Source organism: Bubalus bubalis, chromosome 3 (assembly GCF_019923935.1).
Source record: "Bubalus bubalis isolate 160015118507 breed Murrah chromosome 3, NDDB_SH_1, whole genome shotgun sequence".
Taxonomy (NCBI): Eukaryota; Metazoa; Chordata; class Mammalia; order Artiodactyla; family Bovidae; genus Bubalus; species Bubalus bubalis.
The window spans coordinates 2,707,779-2,733,745 of NC_059159.1; the positions used below are offsets into that span (position 1 = coordinate 2,707,779).

Here is a 25,967-nt window from a genome sequence, read left to right on the forward strand (position 1 = left end):
TTTTCTTTTCTGGGCTGGATTATGGACCTCATTTAGACACACAGAGTCTTCCTTACACACTGAGTTTAATTCATTGGGTTCATTTAGCATATTCGTCTGTTAAAGATACTTAAAAGCCCATAGATGTCACTGGGAATGAGCAAATTCTTTAGTCTCTCTTCAATGATCTGCAGTTTCTCTACTTAAGTGACCAGGAATGTATCAAGTACCATGCAATTTTGCTGAGTTTGTCAAACAGAGAATCTGAAAAATGGACATGTCCTCCATTTCGTTAGCCTCGATGGCCAGAAATGTAACCAAAACCTTTCAGAAATACTGTTTAGCAGGTTTATGGCTACTGAAAAAATACTTTAAGTCCTTAGCCAGGCAGGTAAAAGTTTTGCCATTTGGGATCCAAATTCATGTCTTGGACCTCGGTGCCACCATTTCTCTTTCTCACTTGACAAAAATGTGGTGCTATTTCCTCCCATCTGGAGTATGTAAGCCCCCTCCCTCTTATTTGAACAAATGTCTCAAAGTTAGAACCAAGTCCACTTTTCCCTGGTTGCTCAGTGGTACAGAATCCGACTGCCAATGCGGGAGACATGGATTCCATCCCTGAGTCGGGAAGATCCCCTGGATGAGGAAATGACAACCCACTCCAGCGTTCTTGCCTGGGAAATCCCATGGACAGAGGAGCCTGGTTTGCGATCGCAAAAGGGTCGGACACGACTGAAGCAACTTACATCCACCTTTTACAGGATACCTTTCCAACTGAAATAAACCAACAAGAGCTCCTTTCGAATTCATGCTGGTTTCCATCCCCTCTTCTGCTTACCCACCATCCTCCATGACAGTTTCCCACTCAGTTGACTGTGGAAACATAACTGAAATAAAAATACAACTTAAGTGATTATTTCCTGTTTGTTACCTCTTGTCTTTGAAACCGCTTACTAACTTCCTATGGACTGGCATCATGTCTTATAAATCATAAATTTGTAAGTAGCCTACTTGTTATTGACCTCTTCAACTCTTTAATCAGTAGGAATTAAGAAGAGGAATTCCAGGGAGGCTTTACAGAGGGGTTATGCTGCAGCAGGATCGGGTGGGTAAGGTGACCTTGCTCCATCTCTGTGGGGCCTTAATGGGGGCAGACTGGTGGGTCAGGTGGAAGGGTGGCTTTGGTGGTTAGCCCACCTCCTTCCTGGTGCTGTGTGTAGGAATCACGTGTAGTACCCTGCTTTGCTTCCAACACCTCAGAAGTGGCAGCTGGTTTTTATTCAGTCTTTTTGTAACTTGCTCATAATTTGCCCCAACTCTGCCTGCACTGGATCATTTGTAGCCCTTTATAGTTTCTTTCTATCTGTTGCTCTGGGAGATGTGTGTTCATGCCCAGGCACTGCAGCAAAGGCTTCCAGGTCCCAGGTCTCAGCCTGTCTCATACTGACCACCTAGAAATCAATAAATGGGGTGGGAGGGGGCCAAAGAACGGCATTTACTTCTTTGGGGCAAAGAATAAAAAGTTAGGCTTATTGGGCTTCCCTGGAGGCTCAGATGATACAGAATCTGTCTGCCATAATGGAGACTTGGGTTCGATCCTAGGTTGGGAAGATCCCCTGGAACAGGAAATGGCTACCGACTGCAGTATTCTTGCCTGAAGAATCCCATGGACAGAGGAGCCTGGCGGGCTATAGTCCATGGGGTCGAGAAGAGTCATACATGACTGAGAGACTTAACGCTGACTAACTAGGAATTATATATAATAGGATTTCGGTTCAGTTCAGTGGCTCAATCTCCTCCCACCTTCAGTCCTTTCCAGCATCAGGGTCTTTTCAAATGAATCAGTTCTTCACATCAGGTGGCCAAAGTATTGGAGTTTCAGTGTTAAAATCAGTCCTTCCAACAAATATTCAGGATTTACTCCTTGATAAAAAAGGGCTTCCCTGGTGGCTCAGAATCACCCTGACCTCCTACTCCATGAAGAGTGACCTTTCCTTTATTTTACCCTCTTGTATAATACATTTATTTTGAGACTCTCTGTTGCATCAACTATACAATCAAGTATTATGATGACCTGGGCAGGGTGGGGGGAGCTTAACTTAGACCGAGTGATGGGGGGAGGGATGGTTATTTATCCTGTGTAAGCAGAACCTCATTTATGGACCAGAAAATCAGGTGTTTTTTTAGACCAGAAGGTCTAAAATGTGGTCTGTGTTACAAATGAAAACTTTGAAAATACCTATTTAAGAGCACATTTGCGTAAACCGTAGAGGGATATATATATATATATATATATATATATATATATATATATAATTATTATTTTTAATTTAGTTTTTTATTGTCTTATGAATCTCAGTTTCCATATGGGAACAAAATAACTTAAACCACATCTTCCAAATATGTTCTTGCTCCCTTTAGCCTGTATATTCAGATTTATGTGATAAAACTATATAAGTGGATTTACCCCTAGAAAAAAGATATCTAGTGATCTGTAGGTACCATGTAAAACTGAAGAGCAACTTTTAAAGATTTCTGTCACTTTTTGATAATGTGATATTTTACAACCTAAGAGTGAGTTTAGTGTCCAGAATGGCATTTCTGGAGAAAAACAAAAAAAAAACTTTGAGGTCAAGCAGCTGGTTTGAAATCACTGAATTTACTCATCTAACAATTTGCCAAGATTGAAAGGTAGTAGCAGATTCCTCAGAGAGGAAGAGATAGATGGAGAAAGTCCTAAAGGACGTAGGAGACGCTTTCAGATCCCAGCGTGGATGTTGATCAGCCTCCCGCGACGCCCTTAGCTGGGTGGCTTAACACAACAGAAACGCATTGTCTCACGGCTCCCAAGCCGGAAGTCTGAAGTCAACGCGACCCTGCTTCCAAAGCCCCACAGGAAGCCCCGCCCTTCCCGCGCCCAGCTTCCGGTAGCCCTGGGCGTTTCTTGGTTTGTGGCCGCGTCTCTGTCGGCATCTTCACGGGCTTCCCAGGCTTCGTCGCTCTGCGTGTGGTCCTTCTTTGAAGGGCAACTTTCACACCAGGTGAGGGCCGACTCTGATGACCTCATCTTCACTCGATGACATCTGTGAAGACTCTGTTTCCAAATCAGGTGCGGTCATTGACAGGTACCAGAGGCTAGAACTTCAGAATATCTTTCTGGGACGTCACACTTCAGTCCATAAAAGACAATGACAGAAAGAAATGAGAGGCTCCAGACTTTCCTCAGAAAAGAGTTGCTGTTTAGTTGCTGAGTCGTGTCTGACTCTTTGTGATCTCCTGGACTGTAGCCGGCCAGGCTCCTCTGTCTATGGGATTTCCCAGGCAAGAATACTAGAGTGGGTTGCCATTTCCTTCTCCAGGGGATCTTCTTGACCCAGGGATTGAACCTGCGTCTCCTGCATCGGCAGGCAGGTTCTTTACCACTGAGCCAACAGGGAAGCCCCAGAAAAGAGAAGAGAAACACAACAAAATGAAGAATGGTTTTACTTTCTTTTTCTGCATTCTTTCTACTGTTAGGCTTTTAGTTGATGTTGGCCAGTATGGAATGGTAAACTGGTATGAGGTGGAAGCATTTGTTTTCCTGCTTAAAGTTCTGACTCATCACTCTGAAGGTTCGCCCTGACTATTGGCATTCGATTAATCATCACTAGTACATCATGAGAAACGCTGGGCTGGAAGAAGCACAAGCTGGAATCAAAATTGCCGGCAGAAATATCAATAACCTCAGATATACGGATGACACCACCCTTATGGCAGAAAGGGAAGAGGAACTAAAAAGCCTCTTGATGAAAGTGAAAGAGGAGAGTGAAAAAGTTGGCTTAAAGCTCAACATTCAGAAAACAAAGATCATGGCATCTGGTCCCATCACTTCATGGGAAATAGATGGGGAAACAGTGGAAACAGTGTCAGACTTTATTTTTCAGGGCTCCAAAATCACTGCAGATGGTGACTGCAGCCATGAAATTAAAAGACGCTTACTCCTTGGAAGGAAAGTTATGACCAACCTAGACAGCATATTGAAAAGCAGAGACATTACTTTGCCAACAAAGGTCCGTCTAGTCAAGGCTATGGTTTTTCCAGTGGTCGTGTATGGATGTGAGAGTTGGACCGTGAAGAAAGCTGAGTGCCAAAGAATTGATGCTTTTGAACTGTGGTGTTGGAAAAGACTCTTGAGAGTCCCTTGGACTGCAGGGAGATCCAACCAGTCCATCCTAAAGGAGATCAGTCCTGGGTCTTCATTGGAAGGAATGATACTAAAGCTGAAACTCCAGTACTTGGCCACCTCATGGGAAGAGTTGACTCATTGGAAAAGACTCTGATGCTGGGAGGGATTGGGGGCAGGAGGAGAAGGGGACAACAGAGGATGAGATGGCTGGATGGCATCACCGACTGGATGGACTGAGTTTAAACTCTGGGAGTTGGTGATGGACAGGGAGGCCTGGCGTGCTGCAGTTCATGGGGTTGCAGAGTCGGACACAACTGAGCGACTGAACTGAACTGAAGTAGGTTACATTAATACTGTCCATAAACAACATGGAAAAATACATTTCACAAAGAGGAAAGGAAAGGAAACATAGAAAAGGGAAAATAAAAGGAACATTTAACCATGGATTAAGGAAAGGTGGAAGGCATGAAGTGTTCTCCGAAGTAGTTATCCTGTAAACATGAAGAAAATTGGGATTCAGGTCTTGACGCAGTAACTCATGACTCAGATTTTCTTCCATAACTTTTCTTGTGGGCCCCAGACAGCTGCCCTGCATTCTGAAGCTCCCTCTATATTTTCCAGACTTCCTAGCCTAAAAATAAAATAAAATAACAATAGTAACATTTGCATTTACTTAAGGTTTCTTGGGGTGGGATCAAACTGAATATAGAAGTAACCTTCACAGAGTATCTGCTGGGAAAAACAGGCTCAAATATTTTGGCCAACCCTGTTGTTTGGTCCTTATTTTTCAGGGCAACAATAGCAGCTTTAAGTGTTGTATGGAAGCTGCAGTTTCATGAAACACATGTATGTAAAGTGGATTTCCCACATTTCCCACAACCAGGTTGTAATGATTGTTTTGAGAGGTTGAGTATACAAACGAAGGCCAATATCTTATACAACAAAACACCTCTAACCACTGAGTTCTGTAGCAAACACCCCTGAAAAATACATTTTTGTAGCAATGGATCCACAATGGTCAAGAATTGGTCATTGACTTCCAACATCCCCAATTTTTTCCCATACTTCTAACTTAGAACCAACCGGAGGACTGCTCATTGCAGAAGACACCTCATTCCAGTTAACCTGATCTCAGCTTCTCAAGCCCACAGCCCTGGATCAGACCATACCTGAAACCGTTTTTTGTTTGTTTGTTTTAATCTGTAATTCTTTCCCACTCTTCTGCCTCCATTTGGGTCTCTGCCAAACATGAGTGATGGTCACAGACTAGCTTGCTAAAGCAAACTGAATGACAGCCCCTGCTTGTTCTCATCTCATTTCTACAATATTTTATTATTTCTATATGTTGTTGTTTGGTTGCTAAGTCATGTCTGATTCTTTGTGACCCTGTGGACTGTAGCCCACATTCTCCAGGCAAGCACACTGGAGTGGGATGCCATTTCCTTCTCCAGGGGATCTTCCCCACCCAGGGACTGAACCTGCATCTCTCGCATTGGCAGGTAGATTACTTTACCGCTGCGTCAACTGGGAAGCCAAACCTTTAAATGACAGGATGAGCCCTGCCCAAGATTAGATAATCACTTAGGGCCACTAGACATTCAGTGGAGTGCCAGTAATTTTAAAAACCGGACGGACTGTTGGAACTGGTTCAAACTTGGGTCAAGACTCCTTTGACCTGGTTCAGATGGGTGATAATTCAGCATTTCTCATGGTTCTCTTTCCAGGTCATTGCAGCAAAGCTTTTGCTCCATGTGCTTCCTGCACACAATCCGAATGGGGGGTCATTTTCTTTGTGAAATGACTTCATCTGTGATGAAGTTTAATTTAAGTTTAGTATTTAAGTTTAAGTTTAATATTTCTTTGAGATGGTCTATTTTGCCTTTATTAACTGAGAAGTACATGATCTTTGAATTTTTAGAAGGCTTCAGTTCTAATCCTTCTGTTAACTTTTATTCATAGTGAGAGTCGTCTATTCTTTGGGAAAGTCTATCGATATGGTGGTTTTATTTAAAAATTGCTAGTGACATTAGTACCTATTTTATGGGTTTCTTAAGCATGGAAGCAATTTCTGTGAAGTTGCTACCAAAGTTTTAGTACTCATACGTATGTAGCCTACATGCAGTGGGCTTCCCAGGCGGTGCTAGTGGTAAAGAATCCAGCTGCCAGTGCAGGAGCCAGAAGAAGCATGGGTTTGATCCCTGGGTCGGGAAGAACTCCTGGAGTAGGAAGTGGCAACCCACTCCAGTATTCTTGCCTGGAGAATTCCATGAACAGAGGAGCCTGGTGGGCTACAGTCCATGGGGTTGCAAAGAGCTGACATGACTGAAGTGACTGAGCACAGCACAGCACTCATATATGCAATACATAAAAGTTACTCAGTCACATCCCACTCTTTGCGACCCCATGGACTATTTGGTTCAAGGAATTCTCCAGGCCAGAATCCTGGAGTGGGTTGCCTTTCCCTTCTCCAGGGGATCTTCCCGACCCAGGAATCAAACCTGGGTCTCCTGCATTGCAGGCGGATTCTTTACCAGTTGAGCCACCAGGGAAGCCCCTATTAATCAGAATAATGGCTCACATTTCCAAAGGAAATAATCTCATGTGACAGCACAGAACATTTGGAGCAAAGATTTATAAACTGCTGGTAACTGGCTAGCTTTCCAGATTGTGTTAGCCTTCAGACAAGCATGGATACCTAACAATTAAGCATTATGTCATATGGAGAATAAAGGCAATTGTCTTCATAAATCAGTTGATGTTTACTTGCTCTACTGAAAAATATGTCTCTCAGACCTGGGATAATTTGGGGTTGGGGAGGCAGGGCTATGTTTAACCTCAAGGCTTTCAATGACCTGTGCAGATTGAGCAGTTAATAGCGAGCAACTTGGTTAAGGTTTTTTTGATATAAACTTGCCTTTTTAAGTAATTTTTATTGGACTACAGTGGATTTACAATGCTGTGTTAGTTTCTTCTGCCCCGCGACGTGAATCAGCCATCCATATCCGTGTATCCCCTCCCTTTTGGGCTTCTTCCGAGCGCGGTCACTACAGTGCATCAAGTAGAGCTCCTGGTGCTGTGTGGTATGTTCTCAGTTACGTATTTTATGTGGTTGTTTGTGTTGTTCAGTCACTAAGTCGTGTCTGACTCTTTGTGACCCCATGGACTGCAGCATACCAGGTTTCCTTGTCCTTCACTATCTCCCGGGGTTTGCTCAAATTTGTGCCCATTGAGTCAGTGATGCTGTCTAACCAGCTCATCTTCTGCCGCCTCCTTCTTCTCCTGCCTTCAGTCTTCCCCAGCATCAGGATTTTTTCCCAAGGAGTAGGCTCTTCACATCAGCTGGCCAAAGTATTGGAGTTTCAGCAATAGTCCTCCCAATGAATATTCAGGGTTGATTTCCTTTAGGATTGATTGGTTTGATCTCCTTGCTGTCCAAATGACTGTCGAGCATCTTCTCCAGCACAATGTAAAAGCATCGATTCTTCTGCACTCAGCCTTCTTTATTGTCCAACTCTCATATCTGTCCATGACGACTGGAAAAACCACAGATTTGATCAATAGTGTATATATGTCAATCTCCCAATTCCCCTCTTTTCCTCTTGGTATCCATATATTTGTTTTCTACATCTGTATCTCTATTTCTGCTTTGCTAACTTGACTTTTTGGAGTATATACAAATCTACATTTGTCTATACCACTCCAGAGGTGTGGTAAGGTACATGACCTGGCCAGCTGAAGAAGGTAGCGTGCTCTTTATTTTCTTTTGCATCCTATGAGAGTCAGAGAAAGCATCTGACATGGGGAAACGCTCCTTTTGCAGACATGACATGTGTGCAAGTTTAATTCTGAATCAAACAAAGGAAAAATTCCTGGGCATTTTACGTGCATTTTTCTTAATATGATCACAGAATTGGAGTTAGCCATTTAATCCTGAACGAGACATGACCTCACTGGGGTTTGTTCCCCAACTAAATTTCGGAGTTCCACACCAGGACGCGTCAAATTGCCTGTTCGCTTCCATTCCTATTGCTGATGTCAGGGGCTTGTTTGAGGGCGGGGGCGGCTTGGGGAGGGGGGGGGGCGCTGCCTAACAAATGTTTTCAGAACAAGCCTTTGTGGGAAGTTCACTGTTTTTGTCATAAAGTCCATTTAGTGGTCAATCTGGAAACCCAGGCTGGAATAAGTTACCTTGTTAAAATTCTTCAATCCCAAAGCATTGGTTTTTCTTGGTGAATTTCACTGAGAACTAGAGACACAGGTCTTTACAGGGGAGGGGGGTCCCGAACAGGAGCCTGTCAAACAGCGTTTCTAAATGCACATTTTCAACCAGATGGTTGGTTTGTTTTTTAAGGGACATTCCTGTATTTGCTGTATCAGTCAGGATGGTTACAAATTACTTTTCTTTTATCAATGCAATTTTCCAATTCAGCTTTCTCACAATAAAAGAAAAACAGTGAATTAGATATACTGATGCAATTTTGCAGGCAGATTCTTTACCTTCTGAACCACTAGAGAAGCAACTTTTTCTAAATATGACGTGTTTTTACAGCAGGTTCTGTAGCTTCCTAACAAAGGCTACCACATGAAAACATGTCAGATACCCAGTGGAACATTCCCAAGGAGGAACCCTCAACACAGCTCTGCAATAGCATAGTTTCTAACTTCCCTATGCTGATGGTTTCAATTATTTTCCATCCTCTTTAAATCTCAGATCCTGCCTTCTGTACCCGCTGTCCACCTCCTTATGGAACCAGGAAATAAAGTCACCAGCTTCTTGCCATCCACCCTGCAGACCTGACTGCAACCATACCCACCTTTGAGATCTTCCTTGACTCTCCCCCAACCCCTCCCTTCTCTGAGCAATTCCTTTCTTTTCTCTCTCCCTCCCTGAAAAACTTCTGCTTCTTGGGGATTCAGATTCCCAAGTCCCTCTTGAGTCTGTTCCCTCTGCTTCTTCCCCTTGCTGTGGTTGTTGTTCTGTTGCTAAGTTGTATCTGACTCTTTGTGACCCCGTGGACTGCATCACGCCAGGCTTGCCTGTCCTCTTCTATCTCTCAGAGTCTGCTCAAACTCATGTCCATTGAGTTGGTGATGCCATCCAACCATCTCATTCTCTGTCACCTTCTTGTCCTCTTGCCTTCAATCTTTCCCAGCATCAGGGTCTTTTCTAATGAGTTGGCTCTTCATATCAGGTGGCCAAAGTACTGGAGCTTCAGCTTTAGCATCAGTCCTTCCAATAAATATTCAGTGTTGATTTCCTTTAGGATGGACTGGTTTGCTCTCCTTGCAGTCCAAGGGACTCTGAGGAGTCTTCTCCAGCACCATGATTTGAAAAATCAATTCTTCATTGCTCAGTCTTCTTTGTGGTCCAACTCTCAAATCCATATGTGACTACTGGAAAACCCATAGCTTTGACTATGTGAATCTTGATCTGCAAACTGCCATCTCTGCCTTTTAATATACTGCCTAGGTTTGTCATAGCTTTTTTCCCAAGAAGCAACCATCTTTTAATTTCATGGCTGCAGTTACTGTCCACAGTGATTTTGGAGCCCAAGAAAATAGTATCTTCCTCACTTTCCTCCCTATCTGTTGTCTGGCCAATCCAATCTTACCATTGTTGCCAGAACACATGCTCTTAAATTCTAATCAAATTCTTACTCCCCTGATCAAAGCCCTAGCATCCTGGCTGAGAATAATTGAAATTCTTGGACCTGAACTTGCCAGATGCAGTTCACCACTCCAGCTCTGTCTCATACTTCTCTGCATCCTAGAGCTGGCCATCAAGCCAAATAAACACTTTGACTCTCTCTGCTAACTCCTATTCTGTGTTAAGAGACTTTGTTTCCACCACTTGCCTTCAGGATGAACAGAAGAAGGGTGTAAATTACACCCTTGGGAAGGAGTGACTCATAAGTAACTACTGCAGTGTGGATTCCATAAAGAATGGTCCCAAGCACACCCACAGCTTTAAAGAAGGCAGCTGTCTACCCGAGAATGAGGAAGGAACCACATGAAAAGAAGTGTATTCATAAGCAGAATTTTAAGTTAAATATTTATAGAGTTTTCTTAATTCATGATAAGGACTTCATAAAGGTTTACTGAATTACAGGGAAACATTTAAAACTTTTTTTTTTTTTGGTGGAAAGGAAAATTTGCCTGCTTTTCTTTTGAAAAAAATTTATTTTATTTTATATTGGAGTATAGCTGATTAACAATATTGTGACAGTTTCAGGTGAGCAGTGAAGGGACTCAGCCGTACAGATACATTTTCCCCTTCTCCCCCAACTCCCCTCCCACCCAGGCTGCCACATAACACTGAGCAGAGTTCCCTGTGCTGTACAATAGGTCCTTGTTGGTTATCCATTTTAAATAGAGTAGTGTGTACCTGACCACCCCAAATTCCCTAACTATCCCTTCCTCCTACCCTTATCCTTTGCCCCCTGCAATCATACGTTTCTTCTCTAAGTCTATGATTCTTTTTTATAAATAAGTCTATTTGTATCATTTATTTTTAGATTCTCGATCTAAGGGATATCATATGGTATTTCTCCTTCACTGACTTACTTCAGAACAAAACAGTTAAAACTTTAAATCACTTTTTGTACTCTCCCTCTTAACAAGCCAGCCATTTAAAATTCAGGTTTTCATTCCATTAAAGAAAATGACGACTTTGATTAAGACTTAGTGGTATCTAACCATTGCTTACTGATACATATATAATTTAATATATATCAGCTTTGCCCAATTCTATTTCCAGTACAGACACTGAAGGCTAACTTTTTTTTTTTTTTTTCTGACCCAAATATTAGAAGCTCGTGGTTTTTCTGGGACTTTGTCTTTCTCTGCCTCCCTATCCTCATTCCCAGGAGAAGTTTAATTTTGATGAAATTGGATCTTCAAAGTGGAATTTTGAGTGGAATCTGAGCAGACTCTGGACTTTCCAAATAACATCTCAGTAACTGTGATTTCGGAGAAGGTGATGGCACCCCACTCCAGTACTCTTGCCTGGAAAATCCTATGGATGGAGGAGCCTGGAAGGCTGCAGTCCATGGGGTCGCTGAGGGTCGGACACGACTGAACGACTTCACTTTCACTTTTCACTTTCATGCACTGGAGAAGGAAATGGCAACCCACTCCAGTGTTCTTTCCTGGAGAATCCCAGGGACAGAGGAGACTGCTGGGCTGCCGTCTATGGGGTTGCACAGAGTCGGACATGACTGAAGTGATTTAGCAGCAGCAACTGTGATTTAAGATACATCACATTTTAAAAGAGAAGCTTAGAGACGAGCACCTAGGACCTTGAACAAATCCTAAGACACAGCTTGTGACCCAGGGCTCTGATGGAGCAGACCCTTGTCAGTGCCCAGGAGCCGGTGTGCACCCTCTTACCTCCCCACTCTCTGACACATCCCATCAGCAACTGGGCATCAGTCAGGGTCACAGTCTACACCACAGAGCTAGGCAAACTCTGTACAAAACTAAAATAGAGTCACCGATTTAGAAATATATAGAAAGCTCCATTGGGTTGCAAAGAGTCGGACATGTCTAATCGACTGAACTGAACTGAAAAAGCTCCTTGAAAAAAAAAAACTATGGCAAACTTAGCACGTTAGAAAGCAGAGATGTCACTTTGCTAACAAAGGTCCATCAAGTCAAAGCTATGGTTTTCCCAGTGGTCATGTATGGATGTAAGAGTTGGACTATAAAGAAAGATGAGAGCCGAAGAATTGATGCTTTTGAACTGTGGTGTTGGAGAAGACTCTTGAGAGTCCCTTGGGATGCAAGGAGATCCAAGCAGGCCATTCTAAAGGAGATCAGTCCTGTTTGTTCTTTGGAAGGACTGATGTTGAAGCTGAAACTCCAATACTTTGGCCACCTCATGCGAAGAGTTGACTCATTGGAAAAGACTCTGATGCTGGGAGGGATTGGGGGCAGGAGGAGACAGGGATGACAGAGGATGAGATGGCTGGATGGCATCACCAACTCAATGGACGTGAGTTTAAGCAAACTCTAGGAGATCATGAAGGACAGGGAAGCCTATCGTACTGCAGGCCACGGGGTCACAAAGAGTCGAACACAACTCAGTGACTGAACAACAAAGTGAAAAACAAACTTATGGTTTCCAAAGGTGAGAGACGTGGGGGAAATGAATGAGGAGACTGGTATTGACATATACACAGTGCTATACATAAAGTAGAAAACTGTATAGCATATTATACAGTATATATATCTACTCATTATTCAGTGTAGGTTCCCAATGCAATCTATAGGAGAAAAGAACATAGAAAAAGAAAGATACACGTATCTGACTCACTTTGCCATGCACCTAAAATGAATACAACATTGTAAATCAATTGTGTTACAGTAAAAAATTAAAAAAAAAAAAAAAGAAATTGGTGAATTCTATGATCAGTCCTTCTTTTCCCTGTGGAGAACCTATCATTAAAATTTGCCTGCACACAACTGCTCATGAACAAGCTGGACATCCCAGCAGTCTTGGTTGACACCTGCTCTCTTGGTGACTCATCATTTTGTCATTGGTCCCAACCCTCTTCACTTTCAAACCTGACAATTTAAATCATCAGTCTGCATATCAGGATCCTAGGAGGCTTTGGGGGGGTTTTCCCTGAAGGAAGTGAAATCTGACTTGGAAGGTAAGAAGTAAGTGTGAGATTCTTATCATTTTTGTCAAAAGAACTGGCTATCTGGAGTAGAATGGGACAGGAACCTCCTATAAGAGCCACGGGAGACACATGTTTGTCTGAGTTGAAGGAAGGATGTCCTCATTGAGAGAGGTGAGTCATCACAAAAGAGGAAGAGAGCATGAGCCGGGCACTTTGGTCCTTGTCAGTGGCAATGTCCCCACAGAGACCAAGGGCCACCTCGAGGGGCAGTTGTGAGGTGGGCTCACAGGCTTCTGAGGGTTTAAGATGACCTCTCGCAGGTGGCTCAGTGGTGATGAATCTGCCTTCCAGTGCAGGCGATGTGAGTTCAATCCCTAGGTAGGGAAGATCCCCTGGAGAAAGAAACAGCAACCCACTCCAGTCTTCTCGCCTGGGAAATCCCATGGACAGAGGAGCCTGGTGGGCTGTATAGTCCATGGGTTTGCAAAAGAGTTGGACACAACAGAGAAACTAAACCAAAATAACAACTCTCCTGACAGCACCTGACAGCCACTGTGGCCATTCCTACAGGGTCTTCGCCTGGGAATGTGTGTGTTTGGGAGATGGTACAACAACCAGCAGGAGAAGTGATTCATTCCAGTTCAGGGGGAAAAACAATCCAAGTAGAATTTTGTATGGCGCCTCATTAAGTTTGTTTTTTTTTTTTTTTTGGACTAGCGATTCGTTTCATATATGATATTATACATGTTTCAATGCCATTCTCCCAAATCATCCCACCCTCTCCCTCCAACAAATCACAGAAGAAATCAAAATATGCATAGAAACAAATGAAAATTTAATTAAGTTTTTAAATGGGACAATGATCACTGATTTGAGAGGAAGTCCCTGCTAATCCATTGACCACGGATTGATCTCTGAGTCCAGATGTTGAAATCTATTACCATCATCTACTCCACTTTGGTACGGTTTGGCCAGGGAAAGGAAAATAAGTCCGTGAGTTGTAAATAAGCTAAGGATGTAGGTAATGGACGAGACTTCCCTGAGTGGCTGGAGAAGAATGCCCTGTTTAGCAGTGAGAGGTTCAGACACTTCCTCTGTCTCCTCCTTCACCCACAGGACTGTTAGAACAGCAGGAAGCCCTCCAGCCAGCAAAAGTGACTCCTGTGAAGTTTGTCTGGGTCTGTCCAAAGCCATGGTTTCAGCAGGAACTGAAGCTATGCCAAACAATGTAGAATTTTCCCTTAGGTATGGAAAATGGTGTTAAATAATTCTGCCCGTTACCTAGTGTCTACATTTGTTTTGTTGTTGTTGTTTAGTTGCTAAGTTGTGTCCAAGTCTTTTGTGACCCCATGGACTGTAGCCCGCCAGGCTCCTCTGACCATGGGATTTCCCAGGCAAGAGTACTGGAGTGGGTTGCTGTTTCCTCCTCCAAGGGATCATCCTGACCCAGGGTTTAAACTCACGTCTCCTGCATTGGCAGGAGGATTCTTGGATTCTTTACCACTGAGCCACCAGGATTAGACTGTGATTAATTTGTAGATGAATGTTAGAGCTATTTTAACTAATTTTTACTGAGAAGGTGTTAAAAGGTTTTATATTTTCTATGGTTTATATGGTTGTATACAATGATATAAATGATGTTTTATTTAAGATGGAACTAAGCAAAGTATTTTGCATACTGTAGGACAAAATGGGATAGAAAAAGATTTTTTAAAAACTTGATCACTCACTTTTCACCCACATGTGGTTGGTAATGAAACTTGCCTAAAGCAGAGACCGTTATTGGTCCAGTAATAGTATTTCATTCTTTCCTCTTGATTCTATAATGAAACCGTGAGAGCAAATAGGACTTCCCTGATGCCTTGGTGGTAAAGAATCTGCCTGCCAATGCAGGAGACACACGTTCGATCCCTAGGTCAGGAAGATCCCCTGGAGGAGGGCATGGCAACCCACTCCAGTATTCTTGCCTGGAGAAACCCATGGACAGAGGAGGCTGTCGGGCTACGGTCCATGGGGTCGCCAATAGCTGGATCCGACTAAGCACCTGAATGACAACCAATTGTAACTGTGGTCACTTTGGGGGAATTTCTAGGTGGTCTGGGGGTTAGGACTTGGTGCTTCCACTGCTGGGGGCTGAGTGCAGTCACGGGCTGGAAAACCACAATCTCACAGGCTGTGCGGCATGGCAGTCTGGGGGCTTAAGCAGACTGATGTGGCAAGTGGAAGTGCGTACACGCACATTCTCATCCACCCAGTTAGTCTACGTCTTTTGTTTGGTGCATTTAAGAACTTGCCTGTCAACGCAGGAGATGTAAGGGAAGCAGGTTCGATCCCTGGGTCAGGAAGATCCCCTGGAGGAGGGCGTGGCAACCCACTCTAGTATTCTTGCCTGGAAAATTCCATTGACAGAGGAGCCTGGTAGGCTACAGTCCATGGGGTCGCACAGAATCAGACATGTCTGAAGCGACTTAGCACACACAGTCCATTTACATTTAAAGTAGTTATCTCTCTGTATGATCCTATTACCATTTTCTTAGTTGTTTTGGGTTTATTCTTTGTAGGTCTTTTCATTCTCTTGTGTTTAAGACATCTTCTTTAAGACTCTGAAAAGAAAAAAATTTTTTTTTAAAGATTTTTTTGCTGTGGACCATTTTTGTTAAAAGTCGTTATTGAATTTGTTACAACATTGCTTCTGTTTTATATTTTGTTTTCTTGTCTGGGAGGCACGAAGGATCTTAGCTCCCAGCCAGGGATCCATCCCACACCCCCTGCACTGGGAGGTGAAGCCTTAGCACTGGATGGCCAGGGACGTCCCAAGAAGTGCTTATTTTTTTTAATAAAAATGACGCACGAGAGTCATTGGAGGGCATTTACTTAATCAAAAATTACTAAGCTGACAGCATTTTATACAGCAAACTGTCCGTCTCTCCTGTTAGAACAAGAAAACTCCCAGAAAAGTAAGCCCCTCCCAAGCCCCACCTTCCTTCCCAGCCCACCAGCCCCATTTTCTACTCCATTTGACAGCAGAGCTCCTCACAAAGCAGATGCATGTGACCCCCACTTCCTCTCATTCCTGATCTAATTAGGCATTTGTCTCCGAAACTCTACTGAGACATCTTTCATCAGAGCTACCGGACATCTCAGAGAAACGTCCCACAGTCTGCTCTCAGTCCTCGTCTTGACTTCTCACTAGCCTCTGGCACACAGGATCAATCCTTTCTCTTGTATTATTGTCTTCTCCTCATACCACATCTCACAGGTTTTTTTTCTACTGCAAGAAATTCTCCTTTTCAGTCTCCTCTCTTGGCTCATCCTCATCTTCCCAACTTGAAACTGACTCGTCCCAGACCTCAGTCACTGGAAGCTTTCTCTTTTCTAACTGCCCTCACTCCTTGTGTGGGCTCATCCATGTTCCTGGTTGTAAATGCTGTAAATGTACTCGTAACTTCCAATCCTACACCTCTCCTGAAATTAGAGAAGAATGCATGTGCGTTGTCTACCTGACCTCATTTGGTTGCGAGTGTGTCCAATTACCACGATAAAACCTCAACTGCAGAGTCCCCACTTCAAAATTCCTTCTCCTACTTCCATCATCTTACTAATTGGTACTAGCATCCACTCAATTTCTTGGAAATGGCCACATTTTCATGACTAGTTCATTCCAAATTGTAAGACTTCCCAATAGGTGAAAAAATGGACACTGAGTAAGACTTATTCTCTCATATCCCAAACTTAGAACAAAGAGACAAGCCAGGAAATAAAACTGGAGTCTCAGAAAAACAATCTAAATGCTGTCCTGGAAACCATTACTGAGGTTGTCAGTGGTCTTCTGGGGCACACATGCCCTTGGAACCCAAATGAAATGCTCTTTGCCTTGTGTGTACGATTGCACGATGAGACAGGGTGTGTGTTTGCACAGAAAAATCCTTACCGCGACAATCTAGGGCACCCTCACTTAAGAACACACTTGGAAGAAGTTGTTCAAGTCCTGGAGTTGTTAGTGAGAAGGAAAAAAAAAAAAATCCCTCCTCTGGGACTATGAGATGTTTAAGGGCAATTTTGGGTTGTTTTGTGAATGGGGGCGAGCCTTGTTAAATAAGCTTAAAAGACAAAGATATCGATGGGCAGGAAGGGAGGCTATTTCTTCTGGACTCTTGCTTTCTGGAAGTCACCACTGGCAAGACTGTGTACTACGGGTAGGCATGGGAACAAGGGAAAGAAAGTGTTGATTCACTGGAGGCGAGCAGAGAACGCAGTGGCCTTTGTGTCTGCTGAATGCGTCCGGAAAGGCAAAGGAGAGCCAGATTCCCCGGTGGGCTTTCTCATCTCCATGGCGGTGGGCGCCAATGGCTACAGAGAGAGCTTGGAGGAGCAGAGCGGAAAGAACCCCCAAGCGCCAGCCTCCGCGCTCCTGTAAGACGCGGACACAGGGTCTGAGCTGACCTGCACCACCTGTCACTAAGGTAAGACCACGTAGTGGGTTCCAGAGAGAACCAAGCTTGAACGAATTGCTCTTCTGCTCTTGGAAGCTCATACTCTTTTTGGGTGGGCTCCTTTGCAATGCTTCCTTTGGTTCCGTCGTCATGCTTTATTGCTGTCCAGTCTAGGGCTAGAAGTAGTCTTCCTATAATCTCTGGGGAGAGCTGAATCAAGCAGATTAGAAAGCAAGCACCATTTTTAGATCAGGGAAGTAACCATCAGAGAGAGAGACTTAAAAGCATGATGACTTATTCAGCCTAACATGGCTTATTGATGTGGGACAACGTGGCAAAGATGTGTCCTCAATTCCCTGTGGAAACAGTCTTTCATGAAACCCTCTTTTCCGTGTCTGTGTCACTCTTCTCTGCCCCACGTGACAACAGAGCAGCGTTGAAGATTTGAGACTGTGTGCTAAGATATGCTGTCATTGATTTGGCATTTATCATGCCTTTACAGCTGCTAATATAGACAGAAATACTGTAAAGACTCTAGAAAAAAAAAAAAAAAAACTGCTGAAAGGTAACGTCAATAAATAGTAAGCACTTCGGTCATTGACGTCTGATAGGGTAGGAAAGCACTGGGCTTTTACACTTTGCACGTTCTCCTTCTGCTTGTTCTTGTCTTTTGGTTTGCAACCTGGAGGGTTGCCATGGAGTCGATAACATCGGTTAACAGCCCATGGCTTCAGATTTTGTTTCTCTGGTGAAGTGAGCAAAGGCTGATATGCATGTAACTTGTTTACCTGGAAATTCCAGGGTTGGACAGATGCAGGTCTCCGGGTTTAGCCATGTTGTCATTATTGTTTAGTTCCTGAGTCGTGTCCGACTCTTTGCAGCCCCAAGGACTGTAGCCCGCCCGGTTCCTCTGTTGGTGGGATTCTCCAGCCAAAAATACTGGAGTGGGCTGCCGTGCCCTCCTCCTGGGGGTGTTCCATCTCTTGCATTGCAGGCGGATTCTTAACTGCCGAGCCACCTGAGAAGCCCAGGTTTAACCATAAATACATCTTAGTTATGAAACTCTTGAAGCTTTTCATTTTCTTTTGATATGCCCCAGTTTTAAGTCTTTTATTGAATTTGTTACAGTATTGTTTCTCTTGTTTATATTCTGGTTTTTTGGCCACAAGCCATGTGGGACCTTAACTCCCCAACCAGGGGCTAAACCTTCACTCCATGAACTGGAAGAAGTCTTAACCACTAGAGCGCCAAGGACGTACCTAAGCTTTCCTTTTCAAAAGCCCTTCCCCCTCCTTTATCTTCCGGTGAGCCTAGAAATCCTTCTGAGAATTCAGATGGGCCTGGGGAATATCCCTAGAGGTCCTGAAAGCCCATAACCCTGATGGTACAGCCTGCCCTTCCCACGTGATTCCACTTCAATCTGCCTCCTTCTCAAAAGCCGTTCATAACCTTTCTCTCTCTTAGCTATCATTTAATCTCCTTCGACATGATACCTGGCACACACAGTGAACACAGACTCAATGGAGACAATTATTATTAGCTTCATTTTAGAGAAGAGGGAAACTCTGATACAAACAGTGATAGTTATTAGCTAAGCTTAAAGTCGTGTCTCAACTCTGAGGCTCCACTCCGAGGAACATACATCTTATTCTCAGGTTTGAGAAAATTACCAGCCAGTTGCAATTTTGCAGCAAGGAAGGTTGAATATTGTGATGTCAAAGTTGTGGCAATTTTTAAAATCAATTTTTACTGGCATATAGTTGCTTCACAATGTTGCATTAGTTTCTGCTGTACAGCAAGGTGAATCAGCCACACATATATGCATACCCCCTCTTGTCGGGATTTCCTCCCATTTAGGTCACCTCAGAGCACAGTAGAGTTCACTGAGCTTTATAGTAGATTCCCATTTGTTGTCCATTTCATGTTGGTATCATTCAGTTGCTCAGTCGTGTCCAACTCTTTGTGACCCCATGGACTGCAGCACGCCAGGCTTCCCTGTCCTCTGCTGTATCCCAGAGTTTGCTCAAACTCATGTCCATGGAGTCAATGGTGCCATCCAGCCATCTCATCCTCTGTCGCCCCCTTCTTCTCCTACCCTCAATCTTTCCCAGCATCAGGGTCTTTTCCAAGGAGTCAGCTTTTCCAACAAGTCAGCTTTTCAGATCAGGTGGCTGAAGTATTGGAGCTTCAGCTTCAGCATCAATCCTCCCAGTGAATATTAGGGGTTGCTTTCCTTAGGCTTTGCTGGCTTGATCTCCAGTGTCAATTGTGTATATGTGTCAGTCCCAACCTCCCAGTTGATTCCACCTCCACCCCTTGGTCCTGGCAGTTTGCACCAGCCTCGACCCGCTACTCACGTGGTGTTCTGAGCAGCAGTATTCCACTGTCCGCTTCCAGACGCCCACATTCCATGGCTGGGCCGCGCCTCTCTGATGAGGCCAAGCTTCTCAGTGATGCAGCCGGGGTCCAGGAAGGTATGCAGGAGGGGCTGGCATGAGGGGTGATGAGAGTCAAGAGGAAGGTCAAGGGTCAAGAGGGTCAAGGGTACAGGCCAGGGACGTTCTTCTGTGTGCATGTGATTTAATAAAGACAAATCAGCCATTTCACATTTTGATCTTTTTAAAAATCAAAACAGCTGCCCCTCAGAGGTAGAGACGCAGACGTAGAGAACAGATGGGAAGGGGGAGGGGGGCACGAACTGGGAGAGTGGCACTGACGTGCACGCCACTGTGTGTAAATAGAGAGCTAGTGGGAAGCTGCTGAGTGGCCCAGGGAGCCCAGCTCAGTGCTCTGTGATGACCTAGAGTGGTGGCATCGAGGGATGGTGGGACGGGAGGCCCCAGAGGGAGGAGCATGTATCCACATAGATGATTCATATGTCAGAAACCAACACAATGCTGTAAGGCAGTTATTCTCCAATTAAAAAAAAAAAAAAAAAAAAAACATCAAAAGCATCTACCCCCATCACGATTACTGTGACTGCTTCCAATCAGCCAAGGCAAAATTCCTGTTTTGGTCCAGGTGAAAGCCACTGACATTTGGGGCACACCTATCATTTTATAATGCGACCTGATTTCATTCCCATCAGTATCCTTTTAAAGGGGCCAGGATAAAAAAGAGATAAGATAACTAGTCAGAATTCACATAGGTAAGTGGTACAGATGAGATTCCCATAGAAATCAGTCAGACTCCAAAAATCAAATCTAAATGATTCAGAGAAAGACACTTCATTTGTTTGCATTACATAAATAATATAAATGGAATAACAGGTTGTGACAAGTACCTGATAAAGACTTTCTGGGACCCAAACCATCAAAACCTGAAGTTGGTTTCCCTGCAAGATCCCTCACATTTGCATTGAAGGGAAGCCTGGAACCAGCTTCCCTGATGGCTCAGCCGTAAGAATCCACCTGGCAATGCAAGAGACTCTGGTTCCATCCCTGGGAGGGGAGGATCTCCTGGAGGAGAAAATGGCAACCCACTCCAGTATTCTTGTCTGGAGAATCCCATGGACACAGGAGCCTGGCAGGGTACGTGACCATGGGGTCACAAAGGGTCAGACACGACTTAGCGAAGAGACCACAAATAAGCAGCCTTGCATACAAGACTAACAGACCCCAAAGCACCTCCTGCCTTTGGAGCTTCCCTGCCAGCCATTATTCTGGGCTTCCCCTAATTTTTCTCTTAAGAAAAATCTATGATTTGGCCTGGGATTTTTTTTTTAATTTAGGGTGCACACAGAAATACAAAATAAAAGTAAAGACAGATCAGCTAAAAAGCTGACGCAATGAACAAGGGCATAAGCAGTACCAAAACATGGGCCAGTTTGATCTTTCCTATTGGCATGAAAATATGGCTCATAATTATTAAAAGTTAAAAAGTAGACCCAACTGTTTTTACTTTAATGAGAAGATGAGGTCTTTCTTACACTTCATTTTTAATCCTCCTGGACTGTCTTTCACCATTGTTCATTTCATAAAGTTGTTCATTTCATGAAGTGCTATTTACTAGTTAGCAAAAAACACCATAAAAACCTTTAAATCTTTGTATAAAAAGAAGCCTTCAGAGTTGCCTAATTCAACTTGCTAACAAATTCAGGAAATTCTTCTATATATATATTCTTCAAGTGGTCATCCATTTTCTGAATCACTAGCCTCACTCTTCACCAGATTGTTACAGCTTCTAAAACGGGTGGTGACTACAGCCGTGAAATTAAAAGATGCTTGCTCCTTGGAAGAAAACGCTATGACAAACCTTGACAGCAAATTAAAAAGCAGACATAGCACTTTACTGACAAAATTCTGTATAGTCAAAGCTATGGCTTTCCCAGTAGTCATGTACAGATGTAAGAGTTGGACCATAAAGAAGGCTGAGTAGCGAAGAACTTGATGCTTTCAAATTGTGATGCTAGAGAAGACTCCTGAGAGTCCCTTGGACTGCAAGGAGATCGAACCAGTCAATCCCAAAGGAAATCAATCCTGAATATTCATTGGAAGGACTGATGCCGAAGCTGAAGCTCCAATTCTTTGGCTACCTGATGTGAACAACTGACTCATTGGAAAAGACCCTGATGCTGGGAAAGATTGAAGGCGGGAGGAGAAGGGGACGACAGAGAATGAGATGGTTGGATGGCATCACCAACTCAATGGACATGAATCTGAGAAACTTCGGGAGACAGTGAAGGACAAGGAAGCCTTGCGTGCTGCAGTCCATGGGTTCACAAAGAGTTGGACATGACTTAGCAACAATAGCAAAGTGTTTTTGAGTCCACGAGTGAATATCTCCTGCTTCGTCCATTCTTTTCCTAGGTCTCCTGTACCAGTTCTTCACTACTGCCATGACTTCTCCTGAAAAGCAGAACATCCAGAATTGGACATTAGACCTCAGTGATGGAATCGCTGCAGTTCAACAAACTTTTATTACTTTCACAAAGAGCTCTGTGTGGATGAAAATCTATTTTTGTTGACTCTTGGCCTCGATTTTCTGGGAAAGATTTTTCAGCTTGTTGGCCACCCCTCCCTTCCTCTCTGATCCTCTTTGCTGACCTCCTGAGCTTGGGGATGGATCAGCTTTCAGTGGAATCATCTGCCTAGATTTCCCTGCTGTGAATTTTCCCAGTGCCTGGGGCTTAAGGGACCAGACCCCACATGCATGCCCATTAGCTGCTTGTTCTGAGATGGGTCAATCCTGACTGCTCCTGAATGGCTCAAAAACATGTCGCAAAGAACTCAGCCAAGTACCCAGTGCTGCTCTGAACAAGCTCCCCAGTCCTAGTGACTGAGCTTCCTCTTTTTTTTTTTTTTTTTTTTTTTTGATGAGATCAAATCCAAAGAACCACCTTCACCCTGCTTCTTCTGCCAACAGCTCCTTTCCTCATTAAAGCTTAGAACTTTAGCTCTGGAAGGAGCTGACTTTCTTATAGTCCTTTTCCCCTCAGCGTTGACTTTCTTTTTGACTCCAGATAAATCTACCAAACTAGTTAAGCTTTCATTGTTTATCACTTGCATGCATGCAACTCTGCGGACCTATGGGCTGTAAGCCTGCCAAGATCCTGCCATGGGACTCTCCAGGCAAGAATACTGCAGTGGGTTGCCATGCCCTCCTCCAGGGGATCTTCCTGACCCAGGAATCAAACCCGAGTCTCCTGCATTGCAGGCAGATTCTTTACTGCTGAGCCACCAGGGAAGCCCTTCTTTATCCCTTGCAAACTATAATATAGAGAATGGATAAACAAGGTCCTAGTCTATAGCACAGGTGCTGGTGGTGGTTCAGTCGCTAAATCGTGTCCGACTCTTGAGACCCATGGACTGTAGCCCACCAGGCTCCTCTGCCCATGGGATTATCCAGGCAAGAATACTGGAGTGGGTTGCCACTTCCTTCTCCAGGGGATCCTCCCGACCCAGGAATTGCCTCCTGCATTGCAGGCAAATTCTTTACCAAGTGAGCTATGAAGGAAGCCCAGGTAACTACATTCAATATATATGACCAAATATAATAGGAAAGAATGTGACAAAATATATACCCCACTCTCCCAATTTATTCCTCCCCTATACACACTACTATATGTAAAATATAGCTATAAAGACCTACTGTACAGTACAGGGATCTACTCAATACTCTGTAATGACCTATGTGGGAAAAGAATCTAGAAAGGAGTGGATACATGTGTATGTATAACTGGTTCACTTTGCTGTACAGCAGAAACTAACACAACATTGTAAATCAACTGCACTCCAATAAGTTTTTGTTAAAAAAACAATGTGTGTGTATGTGTGTGTGTGTATATATATATATACATATATATATATATGTAACGGAATCACTTTGCTGTGCAGCAGAAATTAACACATTATAAATCAACTGTACTCCAATAAAATAAATGTTAAAAAATTCTTCATCTTCAAAATGGGGATGGTATTAATACCTGGTTCACAGGCTTTGGAAGGAAATTAAACAAATTCACGGAGGTAAAGTACGGGCAGTTAAGAAGCGTTTCTGTTCACGCTGGGGATAGTACATACACAACCCTTGTCCGCCTGGAGTCTTGTGCCCCATCCTGAAGCCCAGCTCCACACACAGGCTCAGTTGCTTTTATCCATACCTGTTTGATGGGAGTGATCACCTTCCTTGGTGTCTACCTGCTGCCCACACTCACCTCTCTTTTTAAAGCATGTATTGTTTGTATTCATCTGTTTTTGGCTGTGCTGGGTCTTTGCTGCCACATGGACTCTTCTCAACTGCAGTGAGCAGGGCTGCTCCCTAGGTGCAGTGACGGCCTCTCCGTGTCGTGGGTTCTCTCGTTCCAGAGCTCAGTCTCCAGTGAGCGGGGCTGCTCCCTAGGTGCAGTGCCGGCCTCTCAGTGCCGTGGGGCCTCTCGTTTCGGAGCTCAGTCTCCAGGTGTGCGGTTGCAGTAGATGCGACATGCGGGCTTAGCTGTGATGCAGAACGTGGGATCCTCCCGGACCAGGGATCGAACCGTGACCGATGCGATGGCAGGCACACTCTTGTCCATTGGACCACCAGGGAAGTCCAGCCTCTCCTGAACTGCTCAGCTCTGTATTTCCCTATCCTTGTCGGCCTCGCACTATGTGGCTAAGACACGAACACGAAAGCCCTCCGAGTTCTTTCCCCCACACTACCCTCCCTCAGCCCCACTGAATCCCTGGCCGTCCATGGTTGCTGGGGGGGGGGCCTCCCTCCAAGCACAGCTGGTGTCCCACTCTGGTGGATAATCCCAAATCCGTAACCACTGACCTCTGGGCTCTGGCCATCCCATTGCCTCTCAGCCCACACATTAGATTTGGTTCCAAGAAAGGCATGGCTGTCTTCTCCCTAAATATGTGCTCCCAGCCATGGGGCTGACCCTCGGAGCTCCCCAGGCCCACAGGCTGCAGCCGTGAGCATAGCCAGCCATATTCCACCACCAGCTGCTGCATCAGGCTTAATGATGACCTCTGAGGCTGCAAGGCTCAGAACATGGCTGTCCTCCATGCGCAGGGCTGTAAGGTGAACCTCCGCAGTGGAAGAAGGCACTCCTTCCCGTCTAAAAAATCTGGACTGGAACATAGTGCATTCTTCCCCCAGGGGCACTTCTTTTGCAGTGAAGATGGAAATGTGATTTCTCTCATCTGACCCTTAGATTGCTTTGTATTGTTTCATGAGATGGGCAGTCAGGTGTGGCCATGAGTCTCAGGGAAAAATCAAGTGCGTTATGGACTTGAAGGTCCTTGAAGCCTGTGGTGCATGCAGCGCAGACCACGTGGGGAGGACAGGAGGGAGCGGGGAGGCAGCAGAGAGCAGCAAGGTCAAGGGCAGGTCACAACCGGCTTCTGTCGGGGTTTGCATGGGAAAGGCCAGAGGGCTTTGTAGCTGCGAGTTCAAATGACTTAGGAGAACTCTGGGTGATTAAGGGTGCTTCCAAGTTGCTTCATACCTGGCCCTGGGATGAGAAGGCAGAGGAATATTACCTTCGGGGGGTTGTAGCCACCTAGAGGAGACATGGTCCTGGGTGCGGTAATTTGTGTATCAGAGTTGTGCTCCCCACTGAGTTCCTTTCTATCTCTTTTAAGAATTGTCTATCCCTCCCTGGTGGCTCAGATGGTAAAGAATCTGCCTGCGATGCAGGGGACTGGGGTTCAATCCCTGGGTCAGAAAGATCCCCTGGAAAAGGGCATGGCAACCCTCTCTAGTATTCTTGCCTGGAGAATCCCCAGGGACAGAAGAGCCTGGCAGGCTACACTCCATGGGGTTGCATAGAGTCAGACATGACTGAATCAACTGAGCACACACATGGGCTCAACAGATGGACCTAACAGCCAAACTTCTGAGCTTCCCTGGTGGCTCAGTGGTAAACAATCCACCTGCCAACGCAGGAGACATGGGTTCCATCCCTGATCTGGGAAGATCCCACGTGGTGCAGGGCAATTAAGCCCATGTGCCACAACTATTGAGCCTGTGCTCTGGAGCCTGGGAGCCTCAGCCCCTGAAGCCCGCGTGCCCTAGAGCCTGTACTTTGCCACAAGAGAAGCCACCGCAATGAGAAGCGCACGCACCGCCCCAAGGAGGAGCCTCCACCTGCCACAGCTAGAGAGAAGCCTGCCCTGTGCAGCAGCAAAGACCCAGCACTTAAAAGGAAAAAAAAAAAAAAAGTCACGCTTCTGGTTGTAGAAGGAACTGATGTCCAAACCAGCCTGTGTTCTTTGGACCAGAGCAGTACGAAGCTTTACCCTTGCCCCTCTTGTCAGGGCACTCTGTGACGTCACCCAC

At 44.7% G+C, this 25,967-nt stretch overlaps 1 protein-coding gene across 3 annotated transcripts in view; it reads left to right on the top strand.

The window, feature by feature from the left end:
• The window catches only part of KCNJ16 (potassium inwardly rectifying channel subfamily J member 16), a 65,880-nt gene that overhangs the window by 21,236 nt on the left and 18,677 nt on the right, over positions 1 to 25,967 (top strand). The window contains exon 1 of one of the 3 annotated variants that reach the window (XM_025279386.3): positions 16,849 to 17,231. The exons of the other annotated variants lie outside the window; for them this stretch is intronic. The gene's annotated coding sequence lies outside the window, so the exon portion shown is untranslated. Of the gene's footprint in view, positions 1 to 16,848; positions 17,232 to 25,967 lie in introns of those variants that run through there. 3 annotated transcript variants of the gene reach the window in all.